This window comes from Amblyomma mixtum, chromosome 3, assembly GCF_055824585.1.
Source record: "Amblyomma mixtum isolate Tamu chromosome 3, ASM5582458v1, whole genome shotgun sequence".
NCBI classification, from domain to species: Eukaryota; Metazoa; Arthropoda; class Arachnida; order Ixodida; family Ixodidae; genus Amblyomma; species Amblyomma mixtum.
In genome coordinates, this window is record NC_143014.1 from 266,897,813 (window position 1) to 266,911,240 (window position 13,428).

Here is a 13,428-nt window from a genome sequence, read left to right on the forward strand (position 1 = left end):
TCTCGGCAAACATTAATAAATTTGCCAGAAAACTGGCGAAACTTCTACTGCGGATGTATATAAAGTAGTTTCACAAAGACACACGGTTTGAATCCGAAGCAAGTGTCGAAGAATATTTTAGAGGAGGCTTCGTGGCGAACTTCCTATAATAAAGCACCTTGAGTGAGAATTATTTCACGCTTGGATCGGTTAGCGAATTTCCGTAGGCCATACATGAACAAAAATATGCACTGAAATTCCTGCTGGAGAAAGAAAGCCTTCAGCTTCACTCCCCAGACTTTTCACGTCCCTCGTGGGCGTAATGAAGCACGTGCGAGCCACCGCGTTGCTTCCTAGCCAGGCGGTACGTGTGACGCATTTCACGCGTCCTTGCTGCCGCTGGGATACGCCTCCAGCATCCTCAGCTTGAGCGAGCACTGCGTGCAACTGTCGGGAGCTCAATGTCGGAAGCCCCTCTCGCTTTCATCGTGGGTCTCCGTTTGTGGCCCTGATTGGAACAAACCGCCGGGGCGTGCACCCTTCGTTACGGCCTCAGGCGAGTTCTCAGGCGAGGAAGACCGCAAAAAAAAAAAAAAACTCCGGCGAAGAAGTGGGCTCAACAAAGGAATAGCCCGAACGTGGATTTAGACGAGGTCTTCTCAAATGCAAATCACCGCCCGCGCCGCTTCCTTATATGTGCTTTTTTTATTCTTTCAAATTACGTACGTCGAGAGCGAACTGCAAACTTGGTGCGATAGCAGCTACCACAGACGAGAGCAAACACATTCCTTTATAGGCGCGTATTCAAAAACGACCGCGCACTCCATCGGTCATTTTGGGTATGGCGGAGATTAAGGGGAAAAAAACCTCCCTAAGAGAGCCAGGAAGTGATGAATAACGTAAACACGGCTTTTTCAGGCGACTAACCGAGGGCCCTCCAACCGGACTGGAGAAAAGGACAAGGTCATATTTGCCGATGACAAACTGTGCTAGGGAGCGCATAGCTTGGAGCCTTTCCATAAGTACGTGAGCGGCTGCGCACGTGACGGGCGCGATTGAAAAGGCCCGCAGACACGTTCTTGTTGCACCTCCTGTGCTCAGAAAGCAGCGGACAGCAGCGAGGGGCGCAGCCCTAAGCCCAGTTTGAAAGTCTGAGGTGCCCGCAGTGGCGCGGAGCTTTGACAAAGTGGTGTAGGACACCTGTCGAAGCGAGGCACGAAGTTTCGAAGGAGGCTTTGGGTCCGCGTTATAGAAATGCGCCTCTACTGGCGCCAATATTCGGGAATGCTTGAAAATGACAATCGGGTGTCGCAAGCGGTAGCACATGTGTGCGCTGTTTGGATAGGATTGCATTTTGTACGCATGTGCGTTTACGAATGCTCGCTGGAGCTGAAAGGAGACAACATCACTTGCCCCACTGCTCCCCGGTTGGCTCGAGGCCGGCTATGATTCACGTGTAGGTGAATGTGGCGGTGGTATGTGCTGGGGAATGATTTGGCGCCATGGGCATCGCTGGTGTCAGTATCGAACGCGAGAACGACGCGAGGATAATCGCGGCAGGTGAGTGGGAGAGCTGAAAGCGCGAGGAAGCAGCAGGGGTGCGACTTCAAAAGTCGAAACCGAAGTGGTCGCCAGGGCATAGAGGGAAGCTGCGAAGAACGTCGGGAACAGCGCGAAAATTAAACTTGAAGTATGACGCAACGTCTGTCTTGGTTACCGCGAAGAAAGCTAGAGCGCGAGCCGAAGTGGCAACAACAGGTGGCGGGAGCGGAATGTTGCCGCCTACAACGGCCTGTTGCACATACTGTACACGGACAGCAAAAGTCTGCACGTGCGGTATTGAAGGTGACAGGCATCTGTTCTTCGTTAGAGTGTCCATTGTAAAGGTGAGTTTGGGAAGGCACAGGCTAGTTTCAAGGCTCTGGCTTCGATTTTACCCTAGAGCTTGATATTGGCTTCGAAGAAGCCCTGTAAGGTATGGAGTCAACACAAGAAAGCATTCAAAAATTGTTGCGTGCAACCGAAAAACAGATTCAAGGGAGCATCCACTTGTGCAGCCGGTTAGAACGCGGAAGAGTCAGCAAACCAGTCAAGTTTCGGTTTTTAATGTCTGATGCCTGCTGCCGCGTCGAACATATGCCAAAACACTGGAAAAAAAATTCCTTCCGTTTCCGTTCCCGTTTCCTTTCTTGGCTGTCGCTGCCAGCAACCTTTAAGTACGCTGGGTGAAACGTCCAGTTTGATGAATTCGGTGGCACTGCATTTTTCAGGTGACATGTCACTCCTCGTGAGCTGAGGAGCAGCTCGGCACAAGCAATAGTCTGGTGCAGTCTTGCACGCACAGTGCACACACGCAAATGTTGCCAGCGTACAAAGAGATTTGATTCGTTTTGTTCTCCCGTTTTGGACGCCTCGAAATAGGCCTCGAAGGCTGGTCTAATCCAATCGGATCGAATATAGTTAGCAACATCTTCAAGGCAAAGTATGTTTTAATTAAGGAAGTAAGTATTAATTATAGCATCTATCTAAACGCAGCTGTAGAAAATAAACAAGTTTTACCGCTTCCCTTCTGTAGCCGTGTGGGTGTAATCAGATAGACGTTAATAGAGATGACTGGTACGCTTGATGGCAGGAAGAGAGCTGAACGGTGCGAGCACCGAGCCCGACTTCGTGCCATGGGCTCCTCGTTAAACACAAAGTATGGCCCCGTCCTCTCCAAACTCGAAGGACTGGTCTAACTGTGCCCTACTTGACCTATGTGAGACTATCACAGTCCGCACATTAATCGCTGCTTACTGAATGGAGTCATCACCCGTTGAAACTGTTCTCATACCGTTTCTATACGCACTGGATATGGCTCATTGCCTAAACTTAGCTTTAGCAGAGCATTTCTTCTTCCGTGAGGGAAGTAACACTGTAGGCTTCAAGGAGCTTTGCGCCACGTGGGCTTTCTTTCAGTATATTAGCCGTTGGATGCGTCCGATGAGAGTTTATTTTTCTCCGCTGCTTGCTTGCTCGCGCCATCTGCTTTTTGTAGCCACTGCGTATGGCCTTGTTTCTTTAAGTAGCTCAGCAGCGTATATAGCTCACCTCGGCAATTTCTACGGCCACGGCGCTTTTATGCCCGGTTTCTGGCAGGGATAAGGCGCTGACGCTCGTACCAAATATTATTCCGAGCGTCTGTGGTCCCTTATTTCTCAGTAAGAAGGCAGCAAAATTTCCGGACAATCAACGCTTAATCGCCTGCTCTGTGTGCAAATAACATGTGGTAGTCGGCACTAGGATTAGATTCTGCGCTGTTGAAGCAGTCAATGGCGCGCCGGAAACAAGGCTGTTGCTCGTAAAATCAAATGAGCAAAATCTCGGTCGAATTCGTTGCTCTGGTAGGTCTCGGTTTTCAGCAACTTAAAAACTGCTACTTTATATTCGCAAAAAGGAATATAATGGGAAGAAATTCTGGGCTCCGTAGCATATATTTATCAGCATGCTTGAAAAAATTCTACTCATCACTTACTATTTACGTTTCTGCTTGCGAGGACAGCCCGTTCAGAACAACGCCTAACTGTGGACCTGCATTTGGTGGCATATGCATGGTCGAACGGCTCCGCGTGATCCCTGTATTCGGGACATTCGAGTCATTTTCTCTCCGCTTATGCGTGTCGTACCTGCGTAACCTGAGTTGACATCAGTTGGCGGATGTTGGCGATCTTGTAAACCCGCTGATTGAATAATTTTGTTATCGCTAAGACTCCGATATTTAGTCCTCCCTTTGAGGCAATTTAAGGCCAGGTAATCGGCAACTGTCTGCTGGCGAATTAACCTAATCACTCTTGTCAGGTGCAAATTAGCAAGGAAACTAGAGTGCGAGAGCCATAGCGTCTTCTACAAAAAAAAAAAATCGTATGCGCACTGCAAATAAATATAAAATACAGTGATAGCCGCAATATTTGTAATGCAGAGCCAGGCTCTTTCAGTAAACAACGTCTGACCACAGAAGAAATACAACGTTGAGAGCTAGAAAGGAAAAAAAAAAGTGGGAACAAGGAAGGAATAACTTTGCCAAGCACAGCAGAGCGTAGGTCTGCAAGAGTGGTGGTGCCCTTTCGGTAAACACACTTCGAGCACCTTGACTTTGCCCGGTCTCTCGGGGGAGGCTTCGGCTGAGGGATAGGGGAGAAGGGGGAGAGCGGGGTGCTGGTCGGTTGCCTGGGGATGTTTTGTAGGGGTGGTAGGAAGGCACGGATTTCCGGAAACTCCGTCTCTGTGTTCGCTCGACCGCGAAGCGCCGCTTCCGCCACCTCCCCCTTTCGCTGGCCGCCGCTGCTCCTGGCCTTCGTCGCGCCTTGGCTGCCGCTCCGACGGCGCGCTGAGGCCCGGGTGTTTTTGCGCCCGACCGGCGAACGAGAGCCCCGGCCGAAAGGCGCGAGCCTCGTGTGTGCGGCCGGGTCGAAATCGGGGCGCGTGTTTACGTAGCGAGCTTCTTTACGGGCCGCTGACATCTGGGCGGCACGGGGCCCGAGCGGAGGCCGCTGCTCCTGCTGATGGCGCTGGCGGTGCCGCTGTCTCGCGACAAGAACCACACTCGCGGTCCTGGAGCGCTGTCCATAGCTGCCCAACCTTGTGTGCGCCATACTGCGTCCACGTGGTGCAATTAGCGCGAATTTGCGCACTTCGGCAGCGGCCTCATTCACTGTCGCTTCTTGTTGTGCGTGTCCGCTTGTGTATATAGGTACGTAAGCTTTTCTTTGTGTGTTCGTTCGTGTGTGCATGCTATCATAGTTTCGACACTTGCAGGCAGACTTCGCAGGGACGGGATGTATGCTTGGCCATGTCGACTTGGTGAGCAACCGCTGCCGTTTGAGACGGTGACTGTTGGGTTGCTGACCTTACTGGCCCTGATGTCGTCCTTGCTTCCATCTTTGGAAGCTTGGTGCAAAAGCCCCTTTCTAACACCCCGGAACACGCAGCTCAGTCGACCCTCTGAACAGCCCTATACTATTCCTAATTGATGAAGGCCTGCAGTGCGCTAGCGCGGCATGGTCTGTGTAGGCACAGAAGTGCATCCCTTCTCGTTGCTGTTCGAAGGAAACGATCGAAAGCGGTCCGAACTCGTTCTCCTCTGGCAGCATACAAATGATGCAAGCGAGCCGAGCGAACAGGGGCATCCGATAGGGGCCGCTCGGTGTTGCGGAGACGGAACAGCGGGCGCTGTGCCGTCAGAGAGTGCCGCAGAACAGTGTGTGGCGCGCACTGGTTCTGCCAGCACGTCCGAAGGGGAGCCGGGGCTTACCGTGGCGGTCGGGGCGAAAGTAAAAAACCGCGCTTTCGCGAGCAGCGAGGAACGGATCCGAGGGGAGGCGCGAAAACAAATATAGACTTGTCAATCACCCATGGGAGCAGGTGCTGCTTCGTTTGTGTGCGAGCGAGGCTCTTTTTTCTTTCTTTCTCTTTGCCCTTGCCGCTGACGTATGGTGAGTGGTCTGGTAGTGTGAATGTTTGTTTGCCGTCTGCATTTTGCCTGGTTTTTGCTTCGCTTTCATCTTACGCACATAAGTTTTTCGTTAAGTGCCTAGTAGTGTATGTTCTGCGAATGCATGTTCTACGTAGAGAAACGTCGGGGAGGTCTGTGCAGGTGAATTGTACAGCAAGACGCACATTATTTACGCGATAAAGCTAATTGGTTAGATGGTTAATAACTAAAATTATCTAATTGACATTTTGTTTTGTTTTTTTTTATTTTAAGGGATGAAACTACATCGCGATATTGAAGGTCGTGAACATGAGGGGTGAGCGCAATTTTTAAAATTTCTTAATCGGCAAGGTGGTTCAGAATGTCGAACGTGAATAGCGGTCATTTCAAAGCTCGTTGAGTTGGCTCTTCCGCGGTGTGCATTGATAAAGTAGCGCCCCTGCGCGTGGCATCGTCACTGAAATCAGTTTTCTTCTTCTACGTCACCGAATACAGAAACGGCGACTGTGTTCGATGCATAACAAATGCGAGCAACGCCATGTTATAAATATGCAATCCGGGAAATCCAACTTAGCGAGATTGAAGTGCGTATTCTTGACGGTCAATATTTCTAACTGATTCAGGAAACAGGAACTGTGCTCCCCCTTCCCCCCGCCAATGTACAACCTTCAATTTCGAAGTATAATCTGGCGCCTTGAAATGAAAAGTTGATTAGATCGTTTTATTTAATTGTCTAATCATTGAGCTTTAGCACATATATAATGCCCGTCTTTCTTTACATATAGAGATCGCACTGGCGTATGTCTTGCAGGTTTCAAAATAGAAAATCTGTAGATGTTAAAAAATATCACTCAGTTTACTACTGATATTGAAGATACAAAACTAAAACTAAAAAATAGAGCGGTCTTTATACCTTCGGAGTTCTTTTTGGCGCAAAGAAAGACGGCACAGTAAAGGACGAGGAAGACAGGGCATATTGCTATGTCCTGTCTTCGTTGTCCTTTACTGTGTCGTTTTTTGTGCGCAGAAAGAACTCTGAGAATGTTTTTTTTTTTGGTTTTATGAGGTTTCACGGCCCAAAGCGGCGGAGGCTATGAGGGACGCCGTAGTGAAGGGCTCCGGAAATTTCGACCACCTGGGGTTCTTTAACGGGCAGTGACATCGCACAGTACACTGGCCTGTAGAGTTTTGCCTGCATGGAAATGCGATCGCCGCGGCCGGAATCAAACTCGTGTCTTTCAGCTCAGCAGCCTAGCACCACAACAACTGAGCCACCGAGGCGGCAACTGTGAGAATGGACCAACTAGCCCCACAAGGCATATTGCTGTTATACATTTAAGCTCATTCAAGCAGGTTCGGTTACTAATACTCATTTGTTTCATGTGGAGTACGTGCAACTTCTCGCGACGTTCAATGCAGGGTCATTATATGTGCATGTAAACCAAAGGCAAACTTTCTGCGCTGCTCACAGCAAAAAGGTGCTCTAAGTGATCGTCAGTTGCGCAGTAGCCTCTTTCTTCCTTTTTGGAAAACGCTCTGTTGTCGAGGAACTCAGAGCATAAGGCGGGCAGGACGATGGTGACAAAGAAAAACGCAGCCGTCGCTTGAGGGCCTACACGACACTGTAACAGATCGTCTCTAGGCAATGCTGTCGCTAGAATGCACTGAAATTATAGGCTAGGAGGTTAACCAAGCGAACACCTGGTTGGGTGCCTATAATACTGCAGGAGGGAGGAGGATAAAAGGACGAAAAAAGAAATAGGCAAGAGAAACGCACAGGATGTACAAGAAGACAACTAGTGGTCCCTGATGCCAGCAGTCTTTAGGTACCGCAGCAATCGTCAAACGTCTTTTTGCGTGGTCGAGCACTGGGGCGTAATTCATGTTAGTGGAGAGAAGGTAAAATTGCGACAGGAAAAAGGACCTTGAGCGGCGTGTACGTACGTTTAAATGCATTGGGACAGCTACATCACAGACTCACTCTGCATGAGCTTCGATGCATGGATGACGCGGTGTCTACCCAGCCGGGACGATTTTGGGTCGCGGGAGAAGATGACTACAGTAGAATTAACTGCTCCTGCCCGAAGAATATGTTTACCTCTCAAATCTTCGGCGCTGGTGAGAAAAGTTCGCTGCACTCTTTGCCGCTGTTGAAGAAAATGTAATAAGAATCCAGGCTCGTTTTTTCGTACTCAGACATCCGTTTACAGTACAAACTGGACTAAGAGTTCCCTATCTCTTGATATCAACGTGCCCGAAATGGCACCAATACTCTGCACATATATTTCATTTCGTGCAAAGCGGGCTACAACGCCGCATCTCGAAGCAATTCGCCTGTCTTGATTACTCCGATTAAGGGCTGCCAGTGCTAAAGAGGACCCCCAATTTGACTGCGACACCAGTTCTGACGCTACGTTGCGCCTCGAGCTGCGCAAATGACCGCTCCCGGGCGGAAAAGGGTGCAATTATGTATACTTGAGGGCGAGATTGACCGTCCTGTTCGTACGTCTTCGTTCCTGACGTCATCAATGGCAGCTGGTCGCTTCAGCCACATCTCACCGTCGTCTCCAGCGAATAGGATGCCATCGTGCCTTGGTTGTGTCGCCTTGACTATCGTGGCAGTTCAGTACGAGGGCGGTGGTCAATGACTTTTTTATCTTCCAATAGTAGACGGACCAACAGTCTTTTGTGAATACGGCATATTTATTGCCGGACAGAAGCCCCGGAATTATAAGTATCGGAGCACTGGGGTTAAAAAAAACGTCCTTCTGCTCTATAAGTGCATAAAAAGCTAAATGAATCAAATGTTTTATAGGCCGCCTATACACGGAGAGCAGAGCCCAGGCCGTGGACACGTCAACAATGAACGAACAGAGGATTCAAGTAGATTTAAAATAGTCCCGCTGCAGTACTTCTGGGGATTCGTTTTACGAATATTTCTACTGCCTTTTGTTTAATTGGTCAGCACTGCAGAAATCAACGCCAGCGCCGGGGATGTGCATGCTTGTTAGTTTTCAGCACCGGCGCCGCAGGCTGCAGCGAGCAATAGTAAGAATTAATCGGGCTATGAATCTTCACGCAGTGCAGCCTCTGTCCATTGTTAGTCTTCCAGTGAAGTGTAGTATACCGGAGCCGACAATCTAGCCCGTGAGCTGAGGTTGAGAGCGGTAACGTCTCAAGTCAGAAACCTTGTTTCCGGCTGGAATAAAATAAGCATGCCTGAATAAAGCATGGCGCAGTGGCAACGCGACTAAGCGAGCAGGAGAGCCGACAAAATTTATAGTCAAGCATTTTTTCAGTTCCAAATGTAGGCTAACTGAACTAGAAAATTAAATGAATAATGTGAAACATCTCTGCGATGCCATAAGCTTTTCCTCTGATCTATTCCTGACGCCCGCGCCATTTTTGTCGAAACTGGGGAAGCTGGTTGCCGCTCACACTGCACTATGTTAGATATATAAATATGAAATAAGGGTCTACAAGCTTGCATTATGAACAGCCAAAACCAATCACGCACGATATAATGCCTCTCGAATGGTGAAATGCGTGGAAGAGGTCGCCTCTTTTCCTCTTTACTCATTCTCTGCGCGGTCGTACCCAGCACACTGCAAACTGCTTGTCGCGCCATTCACATTAAGCAAAACTGACAGAAAACTCTGTTCAGAATGCTGTGAGCGCCAGCGTCGGCGACGGAAGCTGACCAAGGGTAACGACGGAAACAGACTTACTGACGAAGCAGATTCCGGCCGCAGTTGAATGTACTGCGTTAGCGAGTGTTATTTCACGGTATTTCTCGCGGTTTAACTCCATTTTTTGTTTCGTCTATTGGTTCCGCACAGCAAACGTTAAAAGCCGTTTCATGAGACCACAGCGTATACCGAGAGAAAATCACTAGGCAGTAGGGTATTAGTGCTAGCAAAGAGTTAAGTCAAAACCTCTAGAGCAGTTACAAACACCATGAAAAAAAAAATTGAATTTTCGAGTCTCGAAATAGAGTCAAGCTGTAGGAACAGGGAAAGTAACACAACAGAAAGAAAAAAGAAAGGGAAATCTCACCACTCGGCACATGGCTGCCGATTCGCTTTGAATAATGCAGCGTCCAGCGGTTTCCTCAAGAGGAACTGGGCGTCACACCCACTTTTCTTTAATGCACGCGCCACACCCCGCCAATAACTTTGGTCCGCGCTGCCTCCTCGAGCTTTCGTGACTGTATACGCTGCCGGCGGCCCTCTCTGGGAGGAAACGACTGATTCTGGGCGCCCGTCGATATGTCTTCCTGCTGCCCGTTCCGCCGCGCCGTTATTGTTTTCTGCGCCGTCGACGACTTCGCTCTGAGCTCCCATCTTTTTTATTTTTACTTTTATTTCTTTAGGAAATAGGCAGACAGAGAAATGGCTGCTCAATAAGGAGACACCGGCTGCTGCTTCATAGTCGAGAATCACATCGCTTTAGAAGGAGGAATCCCTGCTATACGAAATCGGGTTCTCTGCAATCAAAGTGCCCAGCGTAATGTTTTCGCTCCGTGATCTTCCTCTCTAGAAATGAGAGGGAACGCCTTTCGGCTCGTAGGCTTTTCGCGTGCCGGGAGTGGAACGATATCCATCTGCACGTAGCCAGTATTACTCGTGCGATCGGCAGTGGACAGTGCTCCCGAAATACGCGTGTGATCGTGTAATTGACGGAAGAATGTCTATGTAACCTCTGCCACTGCGAAATCTGCTTTAGGTAAATTAGTGTTTCCTTGGCAAATGGTTCAGGGACAATCATTCGATTTTTTTTTGTAATGCATGACATATGATTGCGTGGGGGCCGCGATGCAGTGGTATTGCACTGATGGCGGTACACTATGCAATGGTAGGCTAATTCAAAATAATTAGAGGGTGAATTTACAATCAGCGCCGAACGTTCACGATATAAATCAATGAATTTTCATCTTGACCCTCCTACTGCAGCGTTTTTTGGGCCACCATTTAGTCGATACCACAGCAGTGTCGAAGGAAATCACCACGGAAGCATACATCACATCGCTGAGCATTCTCGTGTGGAGCGGCAGGTTTGGCCGATCGAGTCTGGCATGGCCTCACCCAAAGAGTTGGCAACTGCGGCACCAGGAGGCCCCCCCATAAGGCTAAGCCTCAGCACCGGCCGCCCTCCATAACTGCCTCGCGTGGCGCCACGAACACTGTCACAGAGACGCGTTCATTGGAAGTTCAATCATAATTGATACGCGAGAGAGAATTACTAATGTTTTTGTAGTAGCACCAAGAAGGTAAATGCTCTCTCTGCGACGTCTGCGCAGAAAGCTGCTGCCCATGCTGTTGTAATGGCGTAATTTCCGGCCTTCACGCTTACGAACTACCTAAGCAAACAGAAGAAAGTCACTCTAAGTCGAACATTGTGCTGAAACTATGCTTGGCGGGAACCAATGCGCTTCTGCTTTTGTGCTAAACGCAAACCTTACAGTTCAGTTCAGTTTCAGTTCAGTTTATTACCTTAAAGACCCCTGTAGGGGTATTACATAAGGGGTGGATTATACAGAAAAATAAGTACAATGGTTGCCATGTGGGTTCAACATACAATATGATCTGTTAGTGCTTTGGAAAAGTTGGATGGGCAGGTGATAGCGGCGATGCTGTGGGAAAGGCCGTTCCAATCTAATGCTGCTCGGGGGAAGAAGGAGGCAGCGAACGTGGTCGTATGGGTCCGAGGCCGGGCAACTTGAAGAATATGGCCAGTGCGATGCGATATGCGAGCTGGTGATGTGATATAGCCTGCATAGTCGTGGGTGCTGTAAAAGGGCTTATGAAAAAGGTTTAGGCTGGCAATGCGGCGACGAATAACAAGGGCTGATAAGGCGGATTCTGCTTTTAAAGGCGACGCGCTGACTTGGTATGAATAGGTATTGTGGATGAATCTAGTGGCACGGTTCTGGACGGATTCGAGGGCATTTATGAGGTATATTTGATGTGGATTCCATATGGGGGATGCATATTCTAGTTTCGGTCTGATTAGCGATTGGTAAGCCAGGAGTTTAACTTGTTGGGGAGCGTGACGTAAGTGACGTTTCAAAAAGCCTAGTGTTTTATTCGCGGATGATATTACATTAGAAATATGTGTGCGCCAAGATAAATCATAAGATAGCGTGGCTCCTAAGTACTTGAATGAGTTAACTGCTTCTATTGGGATTTGAGCTATATTGTACGAAAAAATAAATGGTTTAGTGCGACGAGTGAAGGATACAATCTTGCATTTCTGAGGGTTAAGTGTCATCATCCACAGGTCGCTCAATTTCTGAACGTTAGTTAGGTCAGTCTGGAGGGCTTCTTGGTCGGAAGAGTTATTAATAGTACGATAAATGACGCAATCATCTGCGAACATACGAATGTGACATGATACGTGAAGGGGCAAGTCATTAATGTATATTAAGAATAATAACGGTCCGAGCACTGATCCTTGGGGGACGCCTGAGGTTACTGGAATGTAATCAGAAAATTCGTTATTAACTATGACAAATTGGGTTCGATTTGTTAAAAATTCCTTAATCCAGTTTAGAATGCTAGGGTGAATATTTAGGTAAGAGAGCTTAAGTAGTAATCTCTGGTGTGGTACTTTGTCAAAGGCTTTTCCGTAATCTAAAAGAATAGCATCAATCTGTTGGTTGCAATCAAGGTAGGCATGTAAGTCATGAACAAATGTAGCCAGTTGTGTCTCACAGGAAAGGTTTTTACGGAAGCCATGTTGTGATGAATGAAAGAATTTTTTGGAATCGAGAAAGTTCATGACTTGAGAATAAATTACATGCTCCATGATTTTGCAAGGAATGCTTGTTAGGGAAGTGGGTCGATAATTTAAGGGCGAGTTTTTGTTACCAGACTTGAAGATTGGGACGACCTTTCCCACTTTCCAGTCATCCGGTATGTTACCTGAAGAGAGAGACTGAGAGTACAATAGTGATAAGTAGGCCGCGGAAATGTGCTTAGTATTTTTCAGAAATTTCGAGTTAATTTCATCGATCCCGGCTGATGACGTTAGCTTGATATTTTCGATACGAGATGATATACCATCTGCGAAGAAAGAAACTGGATCCATGGTTGACCCTGTGAAGGAACTTATGAAGGCGTTATCAGGTAAATCACACTCTTTCGCTAAAACAGTTGAAAGGCTCTATTGAAAATGTTAGCACATTCACAATCGCTGATGGTTTGACCCATATCGTTAGTAAGAACGATTGTACGTGTATCCTGCGGGTTTACTACGTGCCAGAATTTTTTAGGGTTGTGTATTAGCATATTTGGCAAGTCAGAGTGGAAAAAGGTGTGTTTTGCGTTGCGGATAGCAGCAAGGTAATCAGCTTCGGCAGTGTAGTACTTTTCCCATGATCCTTGGCTTGGGTTCCGCTTTGCTGCCCGATAGTGACGCTTTTTCTTGTTTTCCAGGCGTTTCAGGGCCGTAGTAAACCACGGTTTTTGCTGGTTAGCACGAAAACTAGCCACCGGAATGTACTTGTTTGTTAGTTCGTGAACTTTGGCCCTGAAAATTGTCCAGTTTTCGTGAAGAGACTTTGTGCGGAAATCGGTTTCATAAGTTGGAAAAAAAGCAGTTCTTCATTTATTGCGTGAAAATCACCTCTTTCATAAAGACGAATTGTTTTCCTGGAAACTTGACGAAGCATGGGTGTAAAACTGAAGGTAGCATGAATGACTTTATGATCACTTATTTCCCTTAGGTATGTAATACTTGTTGCGCTATCAGAGCTGTTGGTTAATATCAGATCTAGAGTGTTGGCGGAATTCTGCGCAATGCGCGTTGGCTCTAATATTAGCTGAGTAAGGTTGAAGTTAAGACAGACATCGACAAAATTTTTTGCTTCTGAACAATTTGTCATGGAGGTGTGGTTACGCCAGTCAATAGTGGGAAAATTGAAATCACCAAAAAGAACAATATCTGCGTTAGGATACGATGATGTCAGTTCACTCAAC

The 13,428-nt window shown here is 47.8% G+C and overlaps 1 protein-coding gene across 1 annotated transcript in view; it reads left to right on the forward strand.

Annotated features, from left to right (window-relative positions):
• LOC149354669 (mechanosensory protein 2-like) overlaps positions 1–13,428 on the forward strand; it is a 381,157-nt gene that overhangs the window by 18,274 nt on the left and 349,455 nt on the right. The window lies entirely within an intron of this gene.